Source organism: Cryptomeria japonica, chromosome 11 (assembly GCF_030272615.1).
Source record: "Cryptomeria japonica chromosome 11, Sugi_1.0, whole genome shotgun sequence".
In the NCBI taxonomy this organism is placed as follows: Eukaryota; Viridiplantae; Streptophyta; class Pinopsida; order Cupressales; family Cupressaceae; genus Cryptomeria; species Cryptomeria japonica.
Genome location: NC_081415.1, coordinates 298,536,871 through 298,559,297, shown reverse-complemented (window position 1 = coordinate 298,559,297; position 22,427 = coordinate 298,536,871). Strand labels below are relative to the sequence as shown.

General features: G+C 36.8%; 1 protein-coding gene across 1 annotated transcript in view; it reads left to right on the top strand.

Annotated features, from left to right (window-relative positions):
- The window catches only part of LOC131072192 (uncharacterized), a 114,852-nt gene that overhangs the window by 13,904 nt on the left and 78,521 nt on the right, over nt 1-22,427 (top strand). The window lies entirely within an intron of this gene.

The following is a 22,427-nucleotide window of genomic DNA, read 5'->3' as shown; positions in this document are numbered from 1 at the left end:
CATGCAAGGTAAGTAAATCCACCCATCACTGAGTTACCAATGACAAGCATTAGTGTACGAATTACATAAATTTAAAAATATACACAAGTACATACATACAAAAATACAAGGTGGGTGGGCAACCATCACAATTGTAAACCCACGGGTCACCGAGCTACCAATCACAAAGATTAGTGTAAGGATAATATGGTAAATAATAACGACGACGTAGTAAAAAGTAAGGCTTATCTTAAGTTAGAGCCCTAACATGTATTTTCTAGGAATTGAACTTTGTTTTATATTTTTTCCTAGCATTTCCTAGGAGTTGAACATCGTTTTATATTTTTTCCTAGCATTTTCTATGCAGCAGTACTGGCAACTCTAAAGTTTTTAATCTTCTAATAGGTTGGGCTTGTAGATGTTGCTTTTTAAGCGGATTGCAGTTGTCCTTATTAACTGATTGTGATTTTCTTTCTAACAACATTTATGGAAGCCATGTTATCCTTCCTAGGTCCAAGTTTAATGCATATTACTAGTGAATACAGCACGGTAAATCACAGGGACTATTATGCATATATCAGCATGTGAGAAGGATATAAGTTGTAGTGTGAAGATTACAATTGCACAAGGTAAAGTACATATGTAAGGATAATCTGTTATTATTTTAAGCAGTGAGGGCACATGGTACTGTTGATGTGTTTTTTATGCACATGCGAACACAGAATAAAATACCAAGGTATCTTATCTTCTCTTGAACAAAGTTATTCGAATGCTGAAGATTTGCTTAAGGATCAATCAAAATAACTCCAAGGTTTTTGTATGTAGGGTCTCTACATGTGGATAAGCATAGTTGGTTTGATGTGATTATGCTGGAATCATAAGGGGACTTACATTTGATTGCTTGAATGCTTAATTAGTTGAAACTTAAGTCCTAACTACTCACTGGAAGATAAAGGAATATCAAAAGCATAGGGTTTAGAGAATCTATTCTAGGACCTAGAATGCAAGAAGATAGATGAATGACTAGGTGGAGTCCTACTGGGCTAGGTCTCACCATCAGACCGAACAATTCGACACCAGTTCAGTGCAATCTTCTAAGGGAATTTTGAAGACGTTCAAATCATTTCCATCAAACAGTGATCACCATCCAAGTTAATGCATGAACAATGGATGTATAACAATTTGAAATTAAGCTCTTTAATGCTAGTTGACCACACAGGGTGCACTTACAATCAATAAGAGGCTAGTGGTATGGACTAGGCGGATTCCACACGAGTGCATTTAACAATTTTCTCCATTCAATCTAATTATTTACCATCTAACATGAAGATCCAACAAGAGACCATGCATATTGCAAAGAAACAACACACTTCACCATAATTTCAATGAAAATGGAGTTCATTTACAATTTAGGCAACAATTTCTTGCCTTCTCCTAATCTACTCTAATTGCTATTTATTCACTATTTCTTTGCTACTAACTATTCTACTGACTATTCATCGACTATTAACCTTTACAAAATGAAGAGCTTGAGCCTTTTATAATGCTCTCAATACAATTCAATGGCTCAGATCAATTTGAAATCAATGGCTGAGATTTTACAATGAAAACCCTAATTAGGGTTTGTTACAACAAACTCAATTCTGGCCAATGAAATAATTGTATTATTTGGACACATGTCTTCTCTAGAATATTCGACCAATGGATAACAGGGGTAGGTGCCTTGGAGTTCATGCATCCACATATGAACTAGGTACAGTGCATCTAGACATGTTTCTCTGATTGGAGGAATAGTGATTGGGACACCACCTCAATCTTGCAATTGTGCTTGGTTAAGGAACGTTGAGCAATATCTCTTGACACTCAATGTAATGATGATGAGAAGAGGACTTTGATTAACTCTTCTGAAACTGTCTGCTTCTTTGATCATGTTCAACGTACCCTTGCAACGACTTTGGTTGATTCTCCTTCGTCCTTGATGTACTTGATGAACGATCTACCTTTCCTTGACTCTCTTGTATTTGTCTATGAGATCTCCTTGAAGAGGTCTTCCTTTGACCTTGATGTTGATATATTCTTCTTGAGATCATCATTCCAATCTCCCTCCAATCTGGTCCCTCTGACTGCTGCAAAACAAATAAGTGAATATCAAACACATATGATATATAGTTTATACAATCTCTCAATTTGACATAATCTCTGATTTTATGTGATTTGCAGGTCTGATAGGTGCAGGTTTAGGGGAGATTGTCCTTTGCTTGAGCAAATTTGCTCTTGCTATGATGAATTCAATCCTTTCTTTGAATATCCTAATGAGTTTGCTCCCTCAAAGGATCAGATCTGCACCTTAAATATACCAAGTTCACCTTTGGAGGATCGCTGTTCTGCAAGCTTGCATTTCAAATCTAAATTTCGCCTCCTCAATCATCAATTATATTCATTGCTCCTTAAATTGGCACTTTGGAGAATCAGGTCTAGGCTTGAAGATTGTTGAATTTGTCTTGACCTGCCTTATTAAGTTTTGAAATTCGCCTTCAAATCAGCTGCTGCAGTTTGCTCTTTCCAGTTTGTTCTTTGTAGAATTCGGCTCATGAAGATAATTAACCTTCCTTCTTAAGATCTGAAATCGGCTTCTTTGATACTTGATGAAATCTGCTGATGAAATTCGCTTCCTAAGTCTGCTTCTTAAATTTGCTCTAGAGAAGTATGTGTTTGAATGAATGATGAATGACTACGATGTGTCCTTTCTTATATAGGCGCCTTCACCTCTCTCTTGAAAAGCCGACTTTGTTTGAATAAATAAAATTAATTGTATCTTCCCCAAGCTGGCCGACTTCTTCATTGGAAATTCAAATTTGCTCTTGGCTCCAAAGATGAGATTGGTTTATTAATGCATCAAACCGCCTTGTTTGCTTCTAGGCCAACTTGCATCTAGTCTCCTCTCCATTCGGTTTTTACCACAATGCAATACACTTTCGCCCTTGTACCTTCGAGAGGTACATGTCTTTAACATCAAAATCGCTTGTGTACCCTTGGAAGGGACATGAGCGAACCTAGGAGATGCTGAAGTTTTATCACTATTTTGATGAAGGCATGCTTAGTTCTTATGATTTGCATGAGGCTTAGGATGTTTGAACACTTGAAATCACCTTGAAGAAAACTATCAACGCACCATCCCATCATTAACATAACACTGATCCTTAATGTAATTCGCTCCTGTACCTTTGGAAGGTACATGAGGGAACTATGAGTTGCTCTTAGTTTTCTCACTCATTTACTGAAAACACACTTAATCTTCATGATCATTAGAAGGTTAGTGATGCGGCAAAGGCTTAAATCACCTTCAAGGAGGCTTGTCTAGATATCTTAATTAGCAAAACACTCCTATTCAAGAAATTTCGCTCCTGTACCTATGGAAGGTACATGAGCGATCTTGACAAATATGTCTTTGGCTTTGATCAAACACTCACTTCTCTTCCTTGCTCACGCCATTTCAGCCTTGAATCATCTCGAGAAGGCACCTTGGGGGCAATTTTGTTTGGAATTTGGGAGCAAAGTCACTGTTGTAGTAGATTCGCTTGGGTACCTTTGGAAGGTACATAGTCTCTTAGGTGATTCGCTCCTGCCCCTTTGAGAGGTACAGGAGCGAATTATCAACTTCTCTCAAATTTCTCATGATCGCTCACTTTTCAATGCTTCAAACTTCAAAATTGTGCTTCCTCAATGTATAGACAAGTCATTTTATCCATATAAAAGAACTTGGAAAGAGGGATTTGTCCAACTTAGGTGCTACACATGTGCCTTGGAGAAATTCGCTCTTGTACCTTTGGAAGGGTCAGGAGCGAATTTCTTCCTCTAGGCTCAATTCATACTTCTTTTCACTTAACTTTGTCCTAGACTTGACCTTTGAATCCTTTTCTTGCCATGTTCAAGTCAATTTGCTCTCTCTTTTGCTCAAAATGACAATCATTCAATGTCTTTAGTGAGGAATTAGGCCCTCTCTTTTGCTCAAAATGACAATCATTCAATGTCTTTAGTGAGGAATTAGGCCCTTTGAAGGATTTCGCTCCTGTACCTTTGGAAGGTCAGGAGCGAATTTCTTCCTTTACTCAATTCAGCTCTCATTTCCTTCATTCCACCTTAGACTTGTCTTTCCAATCCTTCTCTCATCAAGATCATGGTGATTTGCCCTCAAATCTGCTCCAATCGGGATCCATTCAATGTTCTAGGTGAAGAATTAGGTCTTCTCAAGAATTTTGCTTTGGTACCTTAGCAAGGTACGTAGTCTCTTAGGTGATTCGCCCGTCCCTTTGAGAGGTACATGAGCGAATTTAGCATTTTGGCTCAAATTCTTCCTTTTCCATTATTGAACTTTATTTCAATTCACTTTCAAAGACATGTATAAGTCAATTTCTCCTTCATCAAAGCTTCGGAGCAAGAGTTTGATCCAAATTGGAAGCAAGAGGGAGGCTTTGGAAGAATTCGCTCTGATTTGAGAGCAATGTACATGGCTTAGGGTGAAAATCGCTCGTCCCTTTGAGAGGTATAGGAGCGAAATGCCAAATTCCTCATTCAATCTTTTCACTTGCCTTTGCTTCATTGAATCCTACCTTAAGCATTTAAACCGTTTGAATGAGAAGACATATCCACTTGACCCTTGAGAATGCACTCAGAGGAATTTCGCTTGGATCTTACTGCCAGGGACCTGAATCTAATGAAATTCAGTCAGATTGCTCTTGTTTGTATTTAGTGATCAGAATAACCTCCTTTGCACTTCTCAACTTGATCAGTTTTTGAACACACCCCTTTGCAAACCATAACTTGGATTGGTTAAATTATATACTTGTCATCTTGGGTCTGATTGACTGCTTGTAGGTCTGATTTTGAGCATCCATTTGTTCTATTGTTGGAGTTGTCTCTCAATCTGCACTATTTGATGTTTGAAATGAATAACCTATTCTCCTTTTCCTAGCTAAACATCAAGTCAGAACTTGGAAATTCTCATTAATGTCCGATCTTTGCTCAAACTTGCTGTTGTTGCTCCATATCTGACGATGCAATGAAATTCCTGCCCTTTTGCTTTTACCTGCAAGACAAACAATAAGATATCAAACATCATAAAGTACACGTTATCCTTATCTGTTCTCTTTCTATATGAATAAAAGAGATCTAATTTGAATGAATTAAGTGCTTCTGCTTCTAATCAGACCCGATTTTTAACCCTGCATCAGTCAAATAATATCCCTTACCTCTGATTTTTTGTGATTCTTCAATAAATCTGATCAAGAGGAGGATAATATCATTCAATAAATTCACTGTAATTGAAGAGATTCTGCTCTGTGGAAGATGAATATGCTGCTTTTTGGAAGAGTCTGGGCTATTCAATGATGTAATTTGCTGATGAATATGTCTCCCTTATATGTGCGTTGGATGTTAGGGTCTTTCTTGCTCTATCTCTATCAAAGTGACACATCTGCACTCAAAGGCCAGCTCTTTATCCTTTTATTGCTACACCTTGCCTCATGGTTTAACGTGGATTTAAGGGGCCTAGGCATGTGCTGGGGATGGTGAGGTGGATGCTCTCTGTTTTACCTTTTAAATATGCCTTAAAGAAACTTTTTCTTCACTCCAAAATTTCGGTGGGCCCATGCAATTCCAAAGACCCGAAAAAAAAAAAAAAAATTTACATTTTGAGCCAGTGGTTGGTGGGTCCCAACAATGATGTGGCAAAGACATGTGAAAACTTTTAAAATTTCCATCTCTGATTTTGTGGGGCCCAGCAGGAGAGTCCTTAAAAGACTTATTTAATTCCCCATTTTAGAGTGTGTGGGGTCCAAAAAGACGATGAGAGGAATGTGAGGGAAGTGGTAAGGGAAGCTGCTACGGAGGGGTAGGGAGGTTTAGGACGTGGGAGGTATAAGGGGTAATTGAAAGTGGATATGGGGTTATAGGAAGTGTTGAGGTGGGAGGTAGGAGTTAGGAAGGGGGAGGAAGGGGGTAAGGAAGGCGGTAAAGGTGGGGTAGAAGATGATAAGGAAGGGTTTGGGTGCAGTGTGTTAGTTAAAGGAAAATGGTAGATGGTAGGGTGGAAAGAGTAGGTTAATAGGTGTGTGGTAGAGGTAAGCCAAGGGAAATAAAGGAAGTAAGACTTATGGGATGTGGGTTAGAATAGGTGATTTTAGGGGAATAAAGGGGTAAAGGGGTAGGTAGTGTGGATGGTAGGTTAAAGGGAGTGTGAGATAGAAGGTATGAGGGGTAGGGAGATGTTAGGATAGAATAGGGGTAGAGGGATATTATGATAGAATAGGGGTAGGGGTAAGGTGGAAAGGAAGTTAGTGAAGGGAGGTTAGGGTGTAAGATGGAAGGGTAGGTTTAAGTTAAGTGAAGGGAGGTTTAGGATGGGATGGAGGTTAAGGGGTGTAGTGGTAGGAGAGTGATCGGGTTTGGGCACCCACAGATAGTGCTGGGAGAAGTGGAAGTGATGAAACCTTGACTGGGCAAAGGAAGTGTCGAACTTCGGTTCATCTTAAAGAGACAAATTTGATCAACTCCTGACCTCTTGAGCCACTATACCTCTTCAATATAAAGGTTTATAGCGAAAGACTCAACACTAACCTAGAACTAAGCTAAGAAGACTAATCCTAGAAAGTGAAAAGTAGGGGTTGCCATTTGCAATGGGACGATGTATGAAAATGTCACAACAGGTTCATTGGTACAATAATTACCAAGGTGAGGGTGATGCCTACCCTGAGATGAATCCCTTGTATGGTTTGTATATGATATGCCACAATACAATCTGTTACCATGATAACCAAATATAAGTTGGGAGCCTTGTTCTGAACTTTGAGCTCCCATACATAGAATTAGCTGTACATGAAAGCTGGAAGCTGATCTCAACAATAAATTATCACCGTAATTACATTGTCTATTAGATCCTATCACCTGTTACATAATTCTTTGTTTATGATTGAATTGAAACTTTAATACATTGTGACTTCGGTTTGATATCCTCATCCTAAATTACTTTAATACATTGTGACTTCGGTTTGATATCCTCATCCTAAATTAAGATACTCCTAATCCTAACATAAGCATGATTTATTGTTGTTCTAATATAATGTCCTGATTGACTAATTCATCCCCCTTAAGTGATGCACATTGACTACAATTTAAATGCTTTTGTTGGTGGTCTACAACTCCAATGTTGGTGCTGCTCTTGCTGCTGTGTTAATCTGTACTACTTATTGCCAATATTCCTCATTTCTTTTTCAAGATGCAGTACTGGTAATTATTCTACTTTCTCCAGGAAGAATTTCTTTCCTAGTGGAAGGTCCAAAACAAGTAAGTTTTTTAGGAAGAATTTTTAATCTCTTAGGTCTCCGTTTTTTATTTATTTATTTTTTGATTGGCAAGGACGGATTATTTAGATTGGCCTCACATCAGTGGAGGTCAAAGGGGACCTCCTCCCCGTCAATATATTCAACTTAATCAATTTTATTCAATGAAAAAGCCACACAATAGAAGTCCAAGAGCGATCACTTGGAATTTCAACTTAAGATGTAACTTGGGGATCTGAAAATGAATCTCCATCTTGAGAACTTTATGGCCTTGCCATCGAAGCACAACCCCATTGAGTCTCCTTGGTCTTCATTAATATCTTACCTCTTAATGATTGGTGGCCCTCATGTTTTTTCTAGTCCATTCCATTCATTATGGTCGAAGTTAGCAGAACTCGGCAAGTAACTTAACCACTTGCAAGTTGCAAGTATTCGCAAGCTACATGCATGTCGATTCACTTGCTTGGGAACTTGTGAGTACCGGTGATTTCATGTGCAAAACTCACCTGATTGCAGAAAAGAACTAAGAGTGGATAGAAAAGTGGTAGAACGCTTTTTAAAAAAAATTTATTTACACTCTTGTACCCATAGAAGCATTAATATTAAAAAAGTTACGATTTATCACAATTAATCACAAATGGTAAGATTTTGTGATTTTTACATCCAAAAAATCACAATTTTATAATTAAATATTGTCAACAATTTTCTACTTGTTTTTTCTTGCATAATTCTGAAAGTCAAAGAACCACTATGAAAACTCTAAATTTGTATCTAGTCGTGTTCGATTGTTTCTTTCCAAATTTATTTAACCCATGATTTTTTCATCTTCATAGGTTTTTTCCTACGTTTTTAGTATGACATGAGTTTGGAGGACATATATTCCAACAATCATGGATATGTTATAGCTCGTCAATACTCATCTTAGGTCTAAAATAAGTTGGGATATGCCCAAAATGGCAAGTCCTAGGTGTTGAGTTTGCAAAACATGATGTAATGTTATAATGGAGTTTTCATTACATTGTGTTAAATTAGTTCTTTTCTATTTTATGGGTAGGAGAGAGGACCAAACAATTCACGCTAACTTTGCACCTCGCAAAATTTTATGTGCAATTTCAAATCACTCTCAATGTTTTACAATAGCTTACTTGTCACGTCCCTTGCTTATAACTAAGGTGTCAGGTCCACATCATCAAATATGATGCCACATCAAATGAGCCCCCCCAAAAGTTAGACCGATAGTTGTTCTCTAAGTCATGTTTTTTTTTGGTGCGCTAATGTGGCATCACATTATTTGTTGCTTTTTAGATCTAAAGAATATATTTTATTCAATTATCAATACTCATGATCAACGCTAACAACTTGAAAGTCACAAGTACTAGTGCTTTAATATTAAACATATTGGGCATTAAATCAACAAATGCAATAACAACTATCGGAACATGCTTAACTATTGGGCCCTCTCCTCTAATGTGTCTACTTTCTTTTAAAATGACCACCTTTAATGCACATGAATCATTTAATGTTTGGTGAGGACCATTGGTGAAATATATAAATTTATAATTTATTCATGGATATTAATGATCTTGTTTGGAGAATAATAGAAGAAAAAACTTAGCAACACATTGGTTAATGTTAAATCATCATAATCACATTACATTGAAAAAAAATTCAATGGAAATTTGTGCAAGTCCAAAAAATAAAAAGAATTTTCATTTTACCTTTATAAATAGAAGAATCCTAGTTTGAATTAATGACTTTGTTGTCAATGAAATAATTGCTTAATTGAAGAAACAGTTAAAGGGAAATCACGTCCTTGAGACACATGGAATTACTTATAAGTTATATAGAATACTCGTTACTGGATTAGAGGAGAAATGAGCCAACAAATGCTCAATGGTTGTGAGGGTATCTGTTATATAATGATCTATTCATAGAATATGTTCAAATATAAATATATAATAAAGTGTTATTTGTTGGAAGTATGTGTTGTTGTGGTTGTCATTGATGTCAAACTTGTTGTCCGGATTGGTGTTGGTCTAGAATGTCTGTGGTGTACAGATATCCTGTTGTGTTGGTGATGCAATTGTTCTATTGGTTGTTTCGGAAGTGTTTGGGTTTGGAAAGTGTTGCTAATGTTGTTTGTTATTGTTATCTTCTTTGGATATAGTTTTGGTATCGTGGATATGATTGTTCTGTGGTTTGGAAATATTGTTGTGATCTCCGAGTGTTGTGACATTTTTCATAGTTGGTTGTGATATTCTTTGTTACACCTATCCTTAGGTCCAGATGTGATTTGTGGAAGATTGTTTGATGTGTTATGGGGTCTCACTGTAGTGTGTGGGGATCCAGATTAGAGTTATTTGCATTGGAGGATATGTTTTGATTGTTAATTGCTTATATGGATGCGTAGCGTGTTGATATGCTATCGATGAATTGGTCTTTGGAAGATGTGTTTTGGTCCCCTCTTTCTCTTGGAGTGGATTGGCGCGTGTGTTTTTGGTTTGGAAGGTTTATTTTGGTTCAATTTGACTTGGTTCAAGATTTGATGATCTATCTTGTATATAAGAATGAATGTGATTGAGTTATGTGTGAGATGAGGTGTGAAGTGTAGATGTGTGATGTGAAGATAGTGAGGTTCGATGAAGAGTAGAGAAGAAGAGTTGTGTTCGAATGATATGCAAGCTGTGCTGAGACTGTAACAAAGATATGAGCTAGAGTGTTGGCAGTTGAGGTCTGAATTGTGTATGCTGATATTGGTTGCTTGATATAGAGTTCAAGGACAGTTTCATGATCAAGAGATCCTTCTTTTCATATCATTTTTGTATCTTGCCATGTTGTAGTTAGCTTCAGGTTTGCAAGTCCTCTTTTGTATCTTGCCCCAAAAACAGTTACCCTTAATTTGCAAGTCCGGAGTAGTGAGCTCTTTCATTGTAATTTGATATACATAGTGGACATATTTTTGTGGGCAGGTGTTCATCGTGGTTTTTCCTTGTTTGGGTTTTCCACGTAGAAAATCTTGGTGTTCATGTGTTCGATGTGTGTGGTTGTTTAATTGTTTATGTGCTGCATTAATTTCTGTTTTAGATTGATTCACCCCACCTCTCAGCCCTGCCTTGGGTTCAGCATCATTCATCACCATCTTATTAGTTGTTTTATTTTCACTTGACATGTGTCATTAATACACAAAAATCTGTACAATTGCTCATTTCATATAAAAAATACAAGTATCAGGGTTTTAGTTACAAGCATTGTTGTTAGGAGATTTATAAGTACTTCTAGGACAAACGAGTATAAATACTGGTACACCATTTATTGAAATTTGTAAGAGATGGGGACTTGGAGATGACAAACGAGTATAAATACCTGTACACCATTTATTGAAATTTGTAAGAGATGGGGACTTGGAGATGCCAATGTTTTATTAAATCTATTATTATATAATTTGCTAAAATTAGAACTTAAAAAGTGTGAAATATATAGCTATATAATAAATACTGAAATTTTGAATAAATTTCAATTTCAACAAGAGTAAAAAATTGATTGTTTGATATTTCTTTGACAATGACATAATCTATTAACTCTCAACTCAAATAGTTAAAATTCAAACATCTAACTTTCAAGTTTAAACACATAAATAATAATATTAAATATAATGCCAACTTTCAAGATTCATGACTCAAGTTCATATTACATTTTCAAATGTTGATAAACATGCAAAAAACAAAGAACAAATATACAAATTATCATATTATGTCATTCAATGGATGAAGTTCCACTTTTGAATTGGCTATTTCATTAATTTTCAAGTCCTTAAATATTATGCTTACTAGATACTCATCACTCTCAAACTTGGGTTCCTCTATAGGTAGTAGAACTTGGAGTCAACTACTTCATCCTCCAAGGGTGAAGCTACTCCATTAGGTAGAATTTGGATCCATTTGTTGAAGGACTCTCCTTGTACCTAATGTGTACATGAGAGAGAAGGTGAAGTAAGCTATGAATGTAAACAAGGTTCCTTGCTTTCTTCAATCCTAATCAGTTCCTCTTCAATGCGAATGAAACCATAAATACTTTGATTTGTCCCACAAGATGAGGAGATGGCAACATGTGAGAGCAATCTTATTTCAAATGATTGCACTTTAGGTGTTTCACCTCCATGGTTCCACCACCACTCTATAAGGTCTTTCTTTGTATGCATATAATTTATGTCTTCCATGAAAGAAAAATGACCCGACCCACATGAAAAATTATTCCATTGAGTCTTGATAACAACTTTAGCCAAAACCCCTTCATTATCTATCTATCCTCATATGAAGACCTCTTCTTGGTCACTTATATATCATACCACTTAAGGATTTAACACATTTGTAGTTCAATTAAGGAACGTGTTAAGTTTGTTCCATCTTTCATACCATTTCTTCTATAAAAGGATATAGTTTTTTTATTTTAATTTCTTTTATATATAGAATCCATTTATCCATAAATTTATCCTAAACATTTAAACTCACAAATTTGACATCGGCCAAAAATTGTCATCAAGGACCATCCCTCTATTTCATCTGCAGTATTTGATGCATATTGTCTCCAAACGGTCCATAGATCAGTTACTATCGTGGAACAAAAAGATTCTTTGAATGCATGAAGATGGTCAAGAAGTATAAAATATGAAGCAAATCTTGTATCAATATGTTTGAGGACTCATATTGGTAAATTTTGACAAATGAATTGTGTGCAGTGATGATTCCATATGGACATCTACATTTTTCTGCATGTTTCAATGAGATCTGGGATCAATTGGAACTTGCTAATATCTTTGAATGCATTATTTAATGAATTCACACACAACACGATGTTCAAAATATATGCTTGTGCCTTTTATGTACCAACAAGCCCATTTCTTTACAAATAGGGGCAACATCTATAACAACTTGGGTTAGATGCGATGCCCCCACCTCCTCTATGGTCTCACAAGGTTTTGAAGGAACTTTGCATTTTCCTCTTGCTTTGAACTATCCATTGTCTTCAAAAAATAAGGACCTTTCCTTCATGTTATCACGATATTAATTAGTGGATGATTTCTAGCATCTATAGACCCATCCATCAAAATGTTGCATCCATTTGTAAACTACACTCTTTGGTGTGGTTTGTTACTCTAGTCAAACTTTTTCTTTATTAATTAAAGTAGTGTGAAGCTTTTCGTACCCATGTGGTTTATAACTCGCTTGTCCATTATTAAGTATGGATCATCTCATTATAGTAAGGTGAGTGAGCAACATTAAACAATATTCCATTTACACACATTTCACTTATTGTTAAGTTGCAATATGAAAGAGGTAATGTCCAAAAGGGTTTTTTGGTTGAACTTTGTTGAGTTAGTGTTAAGGTAAAGTTTATGTTAGGGTTAAATTTTTTGATGTTATGGTTTAGGGTTGAAGTAACTTCTAACCCTAAACCCTCACATCAAAATACCAAAATGTAAAAATAAAACATAACAATTAAACCCCAAGTGTAATAACATCGAATATATAAAATAATCTAGAAACCTAAATCCCAATCCTAATAGAATATCTTATTTTAGTTATTGTTTGTACTAAATATAACATATAGTCTATTGTTGCTATTCTAAATTTAACTATGTTACCTGGGGACACGTCCTTGGGCTTTTTTTTTGAGGCGTCCCCATCTTGGGGACATTTCAGGGATAGGGGATGCCTAGGGGATGTCCCTATAAATTTTGCATATTGATAGTGAATTTTGACAATGAATTCTATAAGCAATTTGACTTTGACTCTCAATTTAGCACAAATTTGGCATAAGAATTCTGCTAGTTCTTATAGGTTAAGGCTCTATAATGTATATGTGCAACCATGTTTTCATATGAATATTTTAAATTTCCCTATTCTTATATAGCCGTCCCCAAAATTGGCAAAAAAAAATCACCATCCCAGAAACACGTTCCCCCTGTCCCCTGTCGTCCCCATCCCAAAATTTGGGGTAACGTAGAAAATTAACCCTAAAATACTTTTTAAGTATAAGATCATGGTTATGGTTTTTATTCTTTATTTTTTGGTAATGAGTGATAAGTATTTACTAAATGGAAGTTTGAAGGTTGTACTTGCCATGCTAAACTTTAAATTATTTGTTTTAGTTTACAATTAGGGTTAGTTTTTTTAAATTCATTTTTTACTAAACATAAAGGCAGCTATGCTAACATTGATCGTAAGAGTTAGGTTTTTAAATTTATTTTACTAACTCTAAAGGCTGCTATGGTTTTTTAAAATATTTTTATTAACATGAATATGAATGGATGTATCAGGTCATAATGTTGCAGAAGAATTGTTTTGCATGGGCCTATTGCAAACCCAATATGAATTAGCTGAAATACAAATTTTTTGGGAACGAAAGTGGTGGTGGAATTAATTGTTTTAAGTGGCATGTACTAGAGTTGTGAGGACATGATGTGAGGGCTTGTAGAAGTTGTCCTGATGATGTAGCCCACCAATCCTTATCTTCTCTTGAGGCCTTTGTAGAAAGCAAGGTTAAAAAGGCAAGAACTATCATTAGATCATCCACAAGGTCATCTAGTGACACTAGACTTGGAGAGGGACCTTTGGATGAGGAGGAATTTTGAAGGAAAATTTATGCTGATTCTTATATTGCCACACCATTGTACTCTGCTAAACCTAATATTGGTGGGGAATGCAAATGATTTTTTTTCACTATGTATAACATTTGGAGGCCTACTGTTGTTGGGAAGCACAAGATGGAAGAAGAATGCTCTTGGACATGCTAAAAAACAATAACCAATGTTTGGTATTACTTGAGCATCCATTTAATGTTGTAGGATCTTCTTATTTGTGGACAAAGATTGATGCTATTGTTATTTTGGGTCTTGATTATTTTACACCAATGGCATACACCAAGAGTGTTGAATAAAAAGAAGAAAGATTATTTTAGAAGAAAATAAAGAAAAATGTAATGAATATTTTCTAAGTTAAAGAGCAGACAGAAGAAATAGAGGGGTGAAGATGAAGAGGATTTCAGATCTATTTTAAGAGGAGATGCTGCCCATGTGTAAACGCATAATTATATGAAGGACATGTATGAGAAGTAAGAGCAGAAATTTATGTGAAGATTTTGCCATGTTTTTTATCAGAATTGCAAAGGGAAAGACTTACATCTTTCAAAGTTAGTTTTGTAATCAGATTTGTGAGAGAAGTTTATTGTGTGGACTAAGATCAGTTATGAAAGAAGGATATTGTGTGGGTTGTGATCAGATCTGAAAAGGAAGAATAACTTATATACACTAGCAGTCTCATGTGTGAAGAAAAGAATGAATGAAGAAGAATATATGCAAATTTGGTGAAGAAGAAAAATGGTATCATCATAATATCCATCATCTGTTGAACAAGCAACATATTGAAGGTGGAACCATATTTTGGAAGTTGGTGCTTCCTAAAGGAGAGATTATTGTCTCTCTCTAAGTTGGTGTTAAGCAGTGGGTTGGCGCTCACAAGCTAATTTAGGGGTTGGTGCCTCTAGTAGGTCGGTGTCTACAAACGTTGTAAAAGTAGAAATATATAAAAGCATTAAATTGCCTTGGTTTTTGGCATCAAGGTTTCCATATAAATATTGTGTTCATATGTGCATGATTGTTTAAAGTTAATGAATAATATTATTGTGATTGATAGAGTTTAATTCACGTGCTCGTCACTTTCTAAAGCCATTATTTTCTTAAGGTTTAATAAAATAGGATCATGTTAACTTTGAAAGTCTCTTGAGACCAGTGTTCCACGGGCGTTGGGGACGGGGGGACGAGGGGGACGCGTTTCCGGGACGGGGGGACTAAGGGCCTAAATTTGGGGACGGCGGGGGGACGGCGGCGGGGGGGGTGGCGGGGTGGTGGTGCTCATATACTTATACATATACATATAGTACTTGAAAAACTAGTTTTGAAAAGATGTATGACAGTATTACAGTGTAAGAATTACATTTCAAATGAGACTATAGAAAATTTGAAATACTAAATCTAAATACCAAGATTTCTAAGTTGTGTTGTTATATGGAGCCTAATCAAACTTGGAGGTTAGATTTTCCCTACTTCTATCGGCGCGGTTTCCCCCTATATTTTTCAACAGGGGTTTGGGGGCAGCGCCCCCAAGTTGGGGTCAAGGGGCAGCGCCCCTTGCGCGTTCCCGGGTGTTATTTTTCTATTGGCCCACGTCCAATTAGAGTTACCCCTTAACCCTCAAAAAACTTTAAAACTCACTTTTTTTTTAAATTTAAATTTTAAACATTGCATATAAGTGGGGGCGACAGGAGACATCTGGGTGTCTCCCTGTCCTTGGAGAGACGTCTACACGTCTCTTGAAGGACGGGGAGACGCCCAAACGTCTCCCAAGGAGACGTGGAGGCATCTCCATGTCTCTCTGGGAGACGCCCAGACGTCTCCCAAGGAGACGCCTCCACGTCTCCCTGGGAGACACGGGGACGCGGGGACGTCTCCGTGTCCCGGCGGCGCTTGGGTGGCGGTGGTGGGACGGCGGGGGACGTCGCGTCCCCGTCCCCCCGTCCCCGAGACGTTTTTGACGGGGGGACGTGCCCAAAAAGGGGGGGGACGCGTCCCCGTGGAACACTGCTTGAGACACACTTCCCGATGATTTAGTTCTCATTCCCTTAACCTGTTTTGAATTGCATCTTTGCTTGTGATTGTCGAAAAAGACACAGTCCAATTGTCATATAGTGGTCCATTGGTTTCCACAAGATATTTCTATCATGTTAAGTCGTGTTCCTTAAATATCCATCTTTGCAAGATCTTCAACAATAGTGATCATATCTGCTTTGTGTTAATTGACTTAGAATCACATGGACCAGGCTGAGACATTATAAACAAATCATATTTAGTCATATCATGCTCAATGCATATAGGATAATTTTGCCCATGCGGTTAGCTGATTATTTACATAGATCTATGCTCCCCCAAGTTTTGGGGATAGGGACAACAAGGGATGGGGGGACGAGTTTTTGGTACGGGGGTACTTTTGGGCCATTTTTTAGGGGATGACTATTAAAGTAGGGAATTATTTTTAGATATAGAAAAATTCAAATATTCATATCATGACATTGACAAAGCAATCACCATAGACATTGTAGAAGCTTAATACATAACATTAGACTTGAATGGAGATTTCACGTGAGAATTGACAAACAAGTTAACAAAATTCAAATGCTTTCATTGTCAATATGAATGCATATTATCTTAAGATTTATAACAAAATACCCACTCGAAGTTTCAACTATGGAATGACATAAATATAGAAAATAGTTGGCTGTCCCTAATCAGCAGATGCAATTGGTAGGCCTAAATCAAAATTGGAGCTTGAGTTAGAGTCACGGCTAGTATAAAGGGCTGCCTCAGGCAATGGAACCCCAACCAATTCCTCTTGTGTCTCCTCCTCATCGATCTGTATAGCATCTTTGGTAGCATGTTTTTCACAAAAAACTTGGCGAGTTCTATAAAAAAATTGCCATCTGATCATAAAATTAACATATAGGATGGTGATTGTGGCATGGCAAGGATGCACTGGAGTTGAGGTTACTTGTCGTTCGTCTTCTTTCAAAGGTTGCCAATTACTTTGTCATAGAGAGGGATAGGTCCACATATAGCTTCATCCAATCAGTCAAGAGGAACAACCTTACCTCTAGACAATCAAAGAAGTTGGTGGATGTACATACTAGATACATCAAGGATCCAATCAACTGTCTGCACATAGTGGGATCCACAAGATCTGAACTAGCTGCAGATTCACTCAATTTCTTCAAGTTAGTTTCCATCGGTGTAGACATAGACTTGCAATCTAACATCCCAAATCTCTTCAAGATGTCAATGGTGTATTTTCCTTGACTCAGGATGATCTCATTAGGCCTTTGCCACACTTCCAAACCTAGAAAGAAATGCATGAGTCCTAGGTCCTTCATCTCAAATTCTGAAGTCAACTCCTTGCATCTAAAGATGAGATGTTCTTCCCCAGTAAGAAATAAGTCATCAACATATAGAACCAAGATTAAAGCTTCACCATTGATTATCTTGAAGTAAAGATTCAGATCAGCATCATTCTTGTAGAATCCCAAACTCACCAAGTATTTGTCAATCGTTTCATACCATGCACGGGGACCCTGCTTAAGACCATATAATGCTTTCTTCAATTTGCATACATGAGACTCTTTCCCATGAATCACGAAGCCTTCAGGTTGCTCAATGTAGACCTCTTCTTCAATTACACCATTGAGAAAAGATGTCTTCACCAAAGATGTAAATATCTTAATCGGCAATAAATCTTTTGGCCGAAAAGAATCGGCAAAAATCGGGAAAAAATCGGCAATAAATCGGCAAAATTATCGAACATTTGAAAATGTATAATTAATTAAAATAATCTTAAAAACACACATATACATTAAATTTATAGAACAATTACCATAATCAACAAATTACAACAAATTATAATGTATAATTTAAAAATTGCGACCTTACGACTTATAATTTTTTTAAATTCATTTCCAAGTCCAGATAAACTCTAAATACCTTTAGAGTTTATCAGATAAATCGCGAATAGTACTCTAAAAGAAGCATGTCCAGATAAACTCTAAATATTATCGCGAATAGTACTCTAAAAGAAGCAAGTCCAGATAATACCCATTCGCGATTGTTGATAAAAATTTATCTGATAAACTCTAAAAACCTTATGACTTATATTATCAGAACACAAATGTGCACAGTTTAAAAGAAAATGCGAATATTATCAGACGTAAAAAAAATTAAGTCGCTTTTTAGGGTTTATGTAACTTAAAACCAAATCGCTTTTAAAAACGCGATTTTTTTTTGCACGGATTGTGATTTTAATGCGATTTAAACGCTTAAAAAGGTCTCGATTTTTTTTAAAAATCGCTTGTGATTTCTTCGGCGATTAAATCGTTTACCCTTATGAATCGCCAAAAATCGCGATTTAAACGATTTTATCGCGATTTTTTCATCTATGTTCTTCACATCCATCTAATGTAGCTTCCATCCCTTAGCTGCTGCAATGGCAATGATGGTCTTGATGGAAGTGTAGCAAGCAATTGGAGCAAATGTTTCTTCATAGTCTATTCCTTCTTTTTGAGAGAAACCACGTGCCACAAATCTAGCCTTGTACTTCTCAATGCTTCCATCAGTTGCATGCTTAATCTTGAATAGGCACTTGGAAGATACAACTGACTTTCCTTCAGGTGTAGGTACAATATCCCAAACATCATTCTTAAAATATGATTGATATTCTTCATCCATAGCATCTTTCCATACTTGCTGATTTGAGGTTTCCTCAACACTAGAAGGTTCAGTCTCAATAATATTACACATCAATGCAACATAGCTAGAGAATCTCTGTGGTCTTCTACTTTCTCTAAATGTACCTCTAGGAGCCGCAAACTTTTTTGCCTCCTGCATAGTGTTCCTTGCCCAAAGAGGTCTCTTTCGATTCACAATAATATCTCTAGGCCCATCAGTAGGATCCAAGGGTTCAATTGGATCAATAGTCTCTACTGGTTCAGTAGACTCCCTGTGAATCTTAGAAGTATGATCAATGTCCATGTCTTGAGGAGCCTCTTGATCTTCATCATCTATCTCCATGCATGAACCTTTAGATTTTCTGAATGCAACATCTTCTTCAAAGGTGACATCTCTGCTAACCTCTATATGCTTCTGACCTGGAATGTAGATTTTGTAGGCTTTAGAAGTTTCACTATAGCCCACAAATATCCCTTTCTTGCCAGAAGGATCCAGCTTAGTTCTTTTATCTTTAGGTACGTGAACATACACTGGAGAACCAAAGATTCTCAAGTGACTGACTTCAGGCTTCACATCTGTAAAGGCTTCTTCTGGAGTCATATTTTGCAGTATCCGATGAGGACTTCTGTTCTGAACATATACTGCTGTCCTGGATGCTTCAGCCCAATGAAATGTTTGAAGGTCTTGATCATGAATCATGGCTTTTGCAACTTTAACAATGGATCTGTTCTTTCTTTCTGCAACCCCATTTTGTCGTGGGTTGTAAGGGACACAAAACTTCTTCTTAATTCCTGCCTCAATACAAAAATCACGAAAGCTACTAGAGGTGTATTCACCTCCATTATCAGACCTTAAAACTTTAATTCTTTTCCTAGACAAGTTTTCTACTTGGGCCTTAAACTCTTTAAATCTATCTAGGACTTCATCAGACTCTTTAGATCTTAAGAAATAAATCCAAGTCTTCCTAGAGTAATCATCTATGAAAATTACATAGTGCAAAAATCCACTTAGGGATGCCATTGACATTGGACCACATAAATCAGAATGTACAAGATCTAATATTTCTTTTGACCTACTTTCACTGCTATGAAATTGGACTCTTAGTATTTTTACCCATAGCACAACCTTTACAAGTACCATCATGTACATGACTAAGTTTAGGAATAGCTTTAACCATCTTCTCCAATGATGGAAGAGCCCTGTAATGTAGATGAACAAGTCTTCTATGCCATAGTTCGCTGGAATTGGAAGAGTCATGTAGAAGAGCTTGAACTGGACGAATGGAAAGCTTGTACAAACTCTCATGCCAATTCTCGATCACACGTGTAGTCTTGATGCTGGAGTTCTTTGGCCATGCAAGAACTCTCCCTTCTAAAAATGCTACTTGATAACCTTTGTCCTCCAAGGCTGAAATAGATACAAGATTCCTCTTGATTTTTGGCACGAATAAGACATCACTTAGATGAAGGGGAATCCTAGATTCTAGGTTGAGAGATGTAGCACCAAATCCTTTCATTGAATAGCGTGCGTCATCTCCAATGATCACTTGAAGGTTAGACTCCCTTTCCACCAAATCCGAAAGATGTTCTCGATAGCCTGTGATGTGTCGAGAAGCTCCACTATCAATCAGCCAGGTGTCACTATCCATGGGAACATTACTTGATTAGGCAGATATGAAGAGGAATCCATTAGAGTTGTCTTTTGCTTCCTTTTGAGTTGAGACTTCATTAATGTTTGCCATTTGTTGCTTAGGCCTTGTCAAACAATCTCTTGCATAGTGACCAAACTTGTCACATCTAAAGCACTGAATGTGGGAGAGATTTTTCTTCTTCTTCTTTGATTCAGGTGCAAAGTCTAATCTTTGATCTCTATTCCTCTTGAAGTTGCCTTTTCTCCAATTTCTTCCTTTCTTCTTAGTAGATTGAGTGGCAAGAACATGAGTGTCTTCATTTTGAGAACTTTTGACAATTCCCCTTGCAACCAACCTAGATTCTTATTGGATGCAATCGGTACAAAGACGATCAAACTTAGGCAATTTGGATCTCCCACTTATACTTTGAATAAATGGCTCCCAAGAATGAGGAAAGCCATTCAATGCTAACATGACAAGATCTTTATCCACAACTTGATCTCCAATGGCGCTTAGTTGATCCCTCAACTCTGAGATCTTCATGAAGAATGATATGACTGTTTCTCCTTTCACCATCTTGACTTGATGAAGTTGTTGCCTCAATGCAAGAGCCCTACTTGTGTTGTTGATCTCATATAGACCTTCCAAGGTTTTGGACATGTCTCTTGCAGTTGTCATTTTGGAAATAAGAGGCACTAAGTGATCCTTCATGGAGTCAATTAAGATCTTCTTTGCTTTTATGACATTCTTCTTGAATTGAAGTTTCTCCGCTTGATCTTCTGGCTCAGATAAATCTTTTTCTTCCACAAATTGAAGAAGATTATTTTCTTCAAGTGCAACAAGAACTCTAAACTTCCACGAAGTGAAGTTTGAAGCACCTTCAAGTCTATCTTCGACCTTGAAGCATACACCATTTTCGAGGCTTTTATATTGCTCCTTGAAGGTGAGAGATGAAAGGGAACTTCGCAGCTATAAGGAAATCTGATCACGATCTTCTCAAACCCGCTTTGATACCATGTTAATTTTATGATCAGATTATTGAAATGTAGATGTAAGACAATTCAAACAAAATTGCACAACATATGCCCTAGGAAAACCTTCCAACTTGAAGGTGAAAAGCCTAGGAACAAAAGTCTCTGATTATATTTATCAAATATAGAAAAGTCTTTACAAGATTGCTTCACTCCTTGAAGCTTTATGTATAAACGAATTCTCCCTAGACTGCTGTATGTATAATCCGAACTGCTATAAGATACACAGATTGCTTATGTTGTTCGATCTAACTTGTATAATGTTGATCTGCCTTGTAGATGATGTATTATCTGCTGAATGTGTGTCGACCTAATGTGAATGCCAAGCGATTGCTGAAGATGATGAATGAATTTGATCTGCTATAGAAGCAAGTCGATCTGCTTATTGTGTATATGTTCGATACCAAGGAAGGGAGATATAATCTTTCTTTATACCCATCTATAGAGACCCTTCTCCAAGGGTCGGCATCCTTCAAAGGAACACGTCCCAATGCAAGGGGTTGGCAGACTTTCAAGTCGGCCCTGTTATTTATATAATTATTAAACATTAGCAAATCGTATATGCAAGTTGGCATGTAATTATATCATTTATATTTAATAAATTGGTTCATATAAATGTCTAAGGTATATCATGTATGTCGGCTTGAAGGAATCCGACCATAGCTACATAACATTAACACTATAGGGTTGGTTTGAGCTAATGTAGCTCTATCTGACATTGCTTTTGGTTTGCTAAAGGTTAGACCACAAATATTGATAATTACAAGCCATTGTGTGTGAAGTAATGTAGATTCTTCTTCGGTATACATTTTCCAAAGGGCCTTGATGAAACCTGTTAGGGGTAGATAACGTATGTTAGTAATAATAATATTGGTAAGTGTGCTATGTTATGTTTATGTTTATGTTGTTGCCGAGAGGTTCCCAGGTAGTTGGGAGTTGGTGACGGTTGGCAACTTGACCAACCGTCGGGTCTTTATATTGTTTGGTTGGAACCTCGGCAGGGGGAATTATGTATGGACATTTTTGGACACTGGAATAAAGATATAATTCTTTTGGTCTAATTAGTATCATTGTCATTTATGCTGTGATGTGCGATTGTTCTGTTACATGAATATTTGGTACGTGTG